We start from the raw sequence: 8,240 nt of genomic DNA on the forward strand, positions 1-8,240 counted from the left end.
CCAGTAGCCCCCACCGATCCAGAGAAACGGGGTACCTGAGTGCCCTTTGTGAATAGAGCGGTACTCCGCATACTCGGCCACCACTTCATTCACCTTCTAGGGGGCTGCTGGAGAGAGTGCATAGGGCATTCAGGGACCCCTATTCTCAGGATCGGTCAGGTCCCATCGGTAGGACCCCCACAGATCAGACATTTATCACCTATCCTGTGGATAGGTAAAAGTTATGATTATGATTATCACTATTTTTTTGCTTTTTTTTGTAATGTTGCTGAAATAGAGATGTAAAAAACGGAACAAGTGTGAACGATGCAAAAACAGAACATGCAAAAACAGAACATGCAAAAAAATCAACCCATTGACTGTATTAATACAGATACGTTGGAACGTGCTGCGTATTGAAAAAGCTGCGCAGGTGGTTTTATCACAAATTGTTGCGGTTTTGCGCTATTTTTGCCTGTACAGTGAAACACAATGAAGCCATGAGATCAGTGATGTTACATCTCATTATAGGAAATTTATCAAAACTGGTGCAAAGGATAATGGAGCAGTTGCTCATAACAACCAATCAAATTGCTTCTTTCTTTTTCCAATGGGCCCCTCAGGGTACTCGTACACATAGCGGTTGTGTGGCGATAGTGTGCCGCACGCTCCCAAAAGCGTAACAATGGGTTATAAAACCGTAGTCGATACAGCCGCTATGTGTACGTGCAAAAGAGGCCTATTTGAAAATGAAAGAAGCGATCTGATTGGTTGCTATGGGCAACGGCTCCACTTTTCCTTTGCACCATGTGACATCACTGATCTATTCACATATACGTCAGGGTGGGCGTCGCGTTTTTGAAAGCTATCCGACCGTATCTAAATGACCATTAGAAGGCAATTGTTATCTATTGATAATGGCTGCCATCTTTATTACTATGAAAGGGGTTTGCCCGGACTCGAACCTGTAGAAAAGTGAACAAATTTTGTAGTAAACTTATCATTAAAACTCTTCCTCTGTCCCACGCTACGTGATCGCATGAAATCCACGAAGCAGAACTGTGGCCTACAGCCATTGGACAACGAAATCACATGTTACGATTCATTTTACTGCGGCCTAGTCACAGCACCAGCCTGATATATTATGGGTCGTCATCGCTACTCTTCATATATAAATTATACCTTGAGGATATTGTTAACCCTAAAAAATTGGTCACCAACCTGCGGCTCTCTAGCTGTTGTGAAACTACAACTCCCAGCATGCCTTGACAGCCATGATGGGAGTTGTAGTTTCACAACAGTTTCACACAGGTTGTAGAACCGATATATTTATGCTACTACGATACATTACTATAACATTAGTCAGGGCAGGACTGGCGCAGATTCCAGTATAAGATGCCCTGTGCCCGCAATAGTTTTGATTGCCCCATGAAAATGACATGGTGGCCACGCCACAGCCCGCCGGTTCAGTCGCAGCATTTCTCAGTATCTGCTTGCATCATATATAATTTAGGAAATATTGACTGCTCGGGTTATTGCTATAGTATTTTAATCACGTCCTGGAGCCTTATAGAGTGGCGGTTGTCATCCCCCGGGTCTGCCATTATTGATCGGTGTATTGATCACTTTAAAATATGCTGACATGCTGCTTATCTCCGTTACCAACTGTCCTTAAATTTCCTGGGTTTAATCATTTTTTTCCCTGACCAAGTATCCAATTCACTTATTTCAGAATTCCATTCTGTATGACAATCACTGACGGCCGCCGTCTCCATAGGGGTTGTCCCCCAGCTTTTTACAGATACTAAATAGCATAAGTGTATTTCCTACAGCTCTTCTAATTCCCTTCCTGCATGTGTCAGTCTTCACTGCCGTTCTGGCATTCTATTCATGAACGAGTCCAATCAGGATGAAGAGTAAACCAAACACGATTACAATCTTACTACAATTTATGATCGTTTCCTGGAAAAGCTTTTTAAAACTGCCCGTGCACCTAGCGGTAGAGGTCGACCAGTCAAAAATTGTGACTCGACGCAGTTTTTCTGTGTGGTTTTTGCCCATGTGGTTACAGGTGAAGCACGTATAACGTATAAACCGCATGGCCAATAGGTCAATGCCCCAAATGTTTGCTTACAATGAGCGTCCAGCACAGGTTCTTGCCACCTTAGATCAAAGAGAATGGGCCCAACCAAATCTGGGCCCCTTCTCCCCAAGGGCCCTCCATGGTATGTACACCCCTTGGTTTAGCAAGTGCTAGAGAGTTGAAGATCATTGCCATATATAATGAAGACGCAAGATTCAGGAACTTACTGAAATAGAAAGTGTTTGGTGCAGGGTTGTGATTGTGAGTGGGTGGGTGGAGGGAGGGATACTTCCTGCGCACAACACACTTCCTGTCCAGTAACATCCCGACTGAAACACCAGCCGCCTGGTTGTCATCAAATGTCACACAGTATCAGCCACTCAGTAGCCCGGTAAAAGCAATTGGAAGTATTGATACACTTAGAGGGTCTGTCCCTGCAGGGACCACAAGGACAGCAACAGTGTAAAGATACCAAACAGCTCCTCATTTCTCAGCTTCAAATGGGAAGGAGTTTTTAGAGGACAACTTCTGTGTTTTCCAAAATACAAAATGAAGCAACTTTGCAAATAGCCCTGTCTAAAAAATATCTTGCATATACAGCTACTATGCAAACTTATGTGTCTCCATGGTTACAGACTACAAACAAACCTTGTGTAGTCTGATCCTGTAGTCATGTTTTACTTTACTCTCATCTTATTGCTAACCCACAGACAGAAGACATATAGTCAGACAGAAGAGAGTTAGGCATGACTGTAGGATGTTTGTAGTCTGTTGCCATGGAGACACATAAGTCTGGGGCTGCAGACATAAAACAGAAGGATATGTTTAGCGCAGACTATAGGTAAAGTTGATTCATTTTGTATATAGTATGAATTGTAGCAATAAAAAACATAGCTTGTAAATATGTACATACCTTTTATCTGAGATGTCTGCTTGTGGTGCTGCAAGTTAAGTGCTCAGTGGGTGTTCCCTGTGAAGCTGCTCCATCTCCCTCTCTTCCCACAATGCTCTTTCCTGTGTACTGGTGTCTCCTCCCCGGCTCAATGTCTCTCCTGCACCTACCTAATGCACATTGTTCTGCATAAGAGCTGTATACACAAGATGGTAGGATATTTTTTTTAATCAAAACTATTTGCAAAGCTGCTTCATTTTCTATGTTTGATGCATTGGAGCAACAATAAGAAATAGGTTGCAAATGTGGACATACACTTTAAGATTATTATCATTTTCATCATTACTCTTTTATTAAAAAGAATTACATTATCATTTGAGCTAAAAAAGAAACTTTCTGCAGATAAAAATCAGTAAATAAATGATGTACCGTGACACATTAAACATATTTGAATAGTATGATGTGTGTGTTAAATCAACAAACTAGTAATTCCAGCCAGTAGCTTGTTTTTGTAGTCAGTGCTCCGTATTTAGATTGGATTTACCATTGTAGACATCAATAGCAACAGCGACACCTACAGGCCAGTTACAAAAACAAAACTAGCGGATAAGTATATATGGAGCAAAATCTACCAAAATTGTTTGCATTAAAATAAAAGCGCACTCTATAGTAAAAAGTTCAGCAACTTTCTAATATACTTTGTTTCGTTTTCAAGATCTCTGCTTGCTGTCAATCAACGCAGAGGCATAAAAGTGAAGCCCCTTGGCTCCGAAGCAAAAATCTTCTAATCTAACACGTGCCCTTTATAATACTGGTGTCTTCTTATGTGGCAGATGGGTCTTTGGGCACCCTTAGGCACCAGGGCCTGGGTGCGATTGCTACTTCTGAACCCCCTCCCCCATAGCTACGCCCCTGAGTGAATGGGAACATTCCTGTTAGAGTATCTTCACACTGCGGTGTGAGCCTTCCATCGGAGGCATACGTTGGGACTCCCTGACGTATACCTCAGATGGAAGACTGCAATGTATCCCACTGTGTAGGCATACATTGGGATATGTCGCCCGGACCCCCTGGGCAGTGCACTAACTGAAGAACTTTGCCAGGGGGACGCTCCTGACGTCACTGCCCATATATGAACAGTGGTGTCAGGAGCTTCACAATGACGGAGACCCCAGCCAGAGTATCGGAAGCGCTCTGGCCGGGGACGCTCCTGACGCAACTTTCTATATATGTACAGTTACTTCAAGAGCTTCTCGAGGGCCGGAGTCCCCTGGCAGAGCGCTTCCCTGCAGTCACTGTAGGTAAACTACCCGGCACAGGAGCAAGGTATGTAATGGTGCCACGACAACTCTCTTCACTCACCCACGTCCTTCATCCCAGGATGCCGGTCCCCGGGCTGCGGCTGATGGAGGGGAGCTGCGGCACCGCCACATACCCGGCTCCTGTGCAAGGTAGTTAAGAAATGCTAGAAGACGAGAGGGAGGGATGAAACCAGCAAAGAGAAGGGCACAGCACTGCTCCGCACAGGGAAGTGCCAGTGGTAATAGCCCATATATGACACTGGAGCTTCCGGATGCATATGTTTAACGGTTGGCCTGTGACGGATGCCATACAGTGGCATCTGTCACACATGGTCTATTATGGCATCCATTAAACGTACAGTATATGTTTTTTTACTGGATGACTCTGGAGAGAATAACTAGTCGACTACATCATTCTATCCAGCAACAAAAACAAAAAACGGTATCCTGGACGTATACCGCCTGATGGAGGCCAATAGAACTCTATAGGCCTCCGTCGGTATAATAGGGCCGTATAGACGCTTTTATTGTGTACGTCGGGGGCCCAAAAGACAACTAGATCTGACATTATTTCTAGGCGCACCTGGTCAGATGCCAGGGGGCGCTCGGTATACGTCCAGCATCGGGGTAAACATGCTTTACACTTGTCAAGCCGAAGGTGTGGTAGACAGGGGGCCTATTGCGACTCTTTCAGCTAAAAGGGCCAACATACACCTAGAGCTGGCAATGTCTCCAACAGTGGTCCTGTATGTGGCACATGATCTTGGGGGGTACGAATCATGGGATGTATTTGTTAAACGTGTATATATATATATATATATATATATATATATATTTCTTAATAATAAGGCTGTACTTGTAGGATGTGTTTTGTGTTACTCTACAGGTGCCATTTCTGCAGGGGCACGGCACACAGCCACATTGATGCCCTTTCCGAACAATTCAATCATTTTGATGTGGCTGCACAATATAGCAGCCGCTGCGTTACAGACCCCACAGGGGATAGTTATAATTAGACTTCAAAATGTGGTGATTACGGGCAGCTCGTCTCCATCCGGCCTGCCACAATACCACCGTGTTATGCCAAGCAAGTCCTGGATGTAGCTCTGTGCCAGGCTATGTGGCAGCGTGGGTAATAAGAAGCATTTTGTACTTTATTTTCAGCTTCCCCCACTCCTTCCCCTCTGGTTCCAGGAAGGTCCTCCTCTCCTGACCCTTGGTCGGATTTAATAATACATTTATATATCAGCGCCAACCTGAGCCTGCCGCACGAGCATTAAAAAATACAACAGAAGGAAGCTGTCCCTGAAACAGGAATTATTTATCATTGCGCTGGCAGCAGCGAGCGCTCTGTCGCTCATTATCCAGCAAACAATATGGTTATAAATGTACCGAGAGAGGCTGAAAAATTGTATTTTCTGTTGCATTGTCATGTTGTGTGTTTACTATGGTTCTGAAGCTTAGTAGGATGCGCTGACGGGGGAAAAAGTGACGGAAGAGGCAAAGGAGACAAAGTTTGTGCGCTAAAACGGCTTATGTGAGGTCCTACAAAGCTCTAGGGGGTGCAATATGTATCTGGTGAGGGTATAGGTACCATAGAAAAAACCCAGGGGTGTAGCTATAAAAGGTGCAGAGGTAGCAGTCGCGCCCTGGAGCCTGAGGGGGCCCAAAACCCGTTCAGCAGTATAAGAAGACACCAGTATTATAAATGATACATGGTAGGTGGGGGCCCTGTTATAGATTTTTCATTGGGGGTCATGAGCTTCAAGTTACGCCTCTGAGGAATCACATAAAGCTACTATGGCATCTGTAGGATTGGGGGCTTGAGATCAAGCTGGACCCACCCCAATCACTCAAGGGCATTGTCAATTTGTGCAGTGGTCTTCCTACCTTTCCCCTGTCACCAAAGGTGTAAAAGTCAGTTACCAGTTCATTGCCCCTGGAGCAGGTAAGGGACCATGCTGGTCAGCCCTGGCACCCTTCCCTAAGGGTCTGTGTTAACCTGTGTGGAGCTTCCCCTCTCCTGTATTAGCAGGGGAGGCAAACACAGTGCCCCCATATCAGAGCCAGCCATAATCTCTCCTTATCAGTACATAAACACGGTGCCACCTTACCTGCGACAATCCCTCGAAATAATTGCAAAAACACAGTGCCCCCATTCCAGTGCCAGCCACAATACTCCATACCAATGCAAAAACACAGTGCCCCCTTACCTGCGACAATCCCTCCAAATCAGTGCAAAAAACAGCACCCCCATACCAGTGCTGGCCACAGCACCTCCATACCAGTGCAAAAACATAGTGTCCTCTTACCAGTGCCAGCCACAATCCCTCCATATCAGTGCAAAAACTCAGTGCCCCCATATCAGCACTAACCACAATCCCTCCATATCAGTACAAAACCATATTGCACTCATATCAATCATTGTGATTTCTGACTGGTCGGTTCCACTTATGGATGAGGGTGCCATCTTCCAGGCCCCCCTGAAACTTAGGGACCTTAAGCAATTGCCCAGTTTGCCCCCAGCCCCCCACCCTGGTCCAGCCATAATATTGAGGGGTCATTTCAGTCTCTTCCTTGCACCCATATTACAGGGGATACATCTGAATAAAATGGTATTCTTCTATCAGCATCAAAACATTAAAGTATTTAAAAAAGGGGAATAAGATTTATTGGCCCCGGACGACCTAAATATTATCAGCTATTTATTATTCCATTAACATCTCAGTTTCCTCCGTCTTGTTGTCGACATAAAGGATATCTATGGAAGGCGGCATTACTGCGCAATAGGGAGCGTCTTTATGTGACATATGGGCACGCTAAAAACATAACGACTTTATAATGAGCGGAGCGGCCTCACACCATCTGCGGAAGCATTCCTGTCACACCTGGCGCCAGCTATCTGAGTGTACACAACATGGAGTATATGCCAGGGGTTGTGATACCCATTATAACCTACGGCCTGTAGACTGGGGCGTAACTATAGGGGTTGAGGAGGTAGCAGTTGCACCCGGGCCCCGCAGACGGAGGGGATCCAAAAAGGCCTTTTGCCCCATAAGTTTTGCCCCACCTGTATTACAAGTGGCAGGTGATAGCCCTGAGGCAGAAGCGTAGCGATCACAACTGGGCCCGAGGTGTAAGAGGGACCCAGGAGACTCCCACAAAAAAGGCAACCTTCTGAACTTCCGTCTGCCCACTTTACCCCGCACGGTTTGTGGTTCAGCGTGTGATGATGCTGTCGTCAATGCTCATGCCAATGCACGCAGACCACATCTCCCCGGGCCCCGTAAAATCTACTTTACCCTCCTTGTTCACAGCTGGCGCAGCTGAGCCGCCCACCTGTGCTCACCCCGTCCTCTCCTGGCTACATCTTGTGAGACCTGCAGCTGGTACACCAAGGAGTAGGCGGATTGTGTACAGCAGGGTGAGTCACTTTCCATCACAGTCTGGGGTTCGGAATTAATTTTGGGATCGAGTCTGGGGTCTGCATAATTGGAGCCTTCACCTTGTGCAATTCTATGCAGGAAACAAGTGCCGGATTATCAGACTTTCTGGATTATTGGAATTTCGATTTTCTTAAAAAAAAAAAATAGTGAGGAGGTTTGTGCCTATTTTGTATTGCTTCATTTTATAATAGATCATTTCGAGTTTTTTTGTTTTAACTTTTTGGCCTTGAACATTCTCATTTATTTCCATTGTATCTTCTGCTCCAAATCCGCTCTTTAAAGCTCGCTCGTTTGATTAAATGGCCCTCGTGTGTCTCTTAATCTTCTCTTACTCTACATGGCACAGAGGATTGCTAGTTACCCACTGGTGGATTCCACAGGAGAGACATCTCTGACTTGTACTAAAGGCGATCGGACAGCTTTTTATTTGATTTCACAATATTTATTCTATGAAGTGGCCCAGCTATTGGGGTCGCAATTGCGACCCCCCCCCCCCACCCCACATCTATTCACTGTTACTGTAGTAACTAGGGCCTATG

Source organism: Rhinoderma darwinii, chromosome 7 (assembly GCF_050947455.1).
Source record: "Rhinoderma darwinii isolate aRhiDar2 chromosome 7, aRhiDar2.hap1, whole genome shotgun sequence".
Lineage (NCBI taxonomy): Eukaryota > Metazoa > Chordata > Amphibia > Anura > Rhinodermatidae > Rhinoderma > Rhinoderma darwinii.